Consider the following 304-nt stretch of genomic DNA (forward strand, 5'->3'; position numbering starts at 1 on the left):
TATTAATTCAGCTTTTTCATTTATTACCTATGACAATTACTTGGTGCTGCTACTTCGCAGGAGCTCTGCTGAGTGTTGGGGACACGAATTCCAGCCTGGTTTATTGCTTTATTAAGGCCAGAACGAGCCAGAAGGAGGCCAAAGGCGTCAAACCAAAATTCAGCGAAGTGCCGGAGGGATAAACCAGCTCCTGGCCAGGCTTTTCCTGGGGCTGGCAGCACCGATCGTGCCCCAAACCGTGCCAGGAGGGGAGGATGGCAACGGGGAGAGCCCCGCAGAGCCCGGGCCTTGTCCCGGTCCCGCC

Source organism: Geospiza fortis, unplaced genomic scaffold (genome assembly GCF_000277835.1).
Source record: "Geospiza fortis unplaced genomic scaffold, GeoFor_1.0 scaffold313, whole genome shotgun sequence".
Classification (NCBI taxonomy): domain Eukaryota; kingdom Metazoa; phylum Chordata; class Aves; order Passeriformes; family Thraupidae; genus Geospiza; species Geospiza fortis.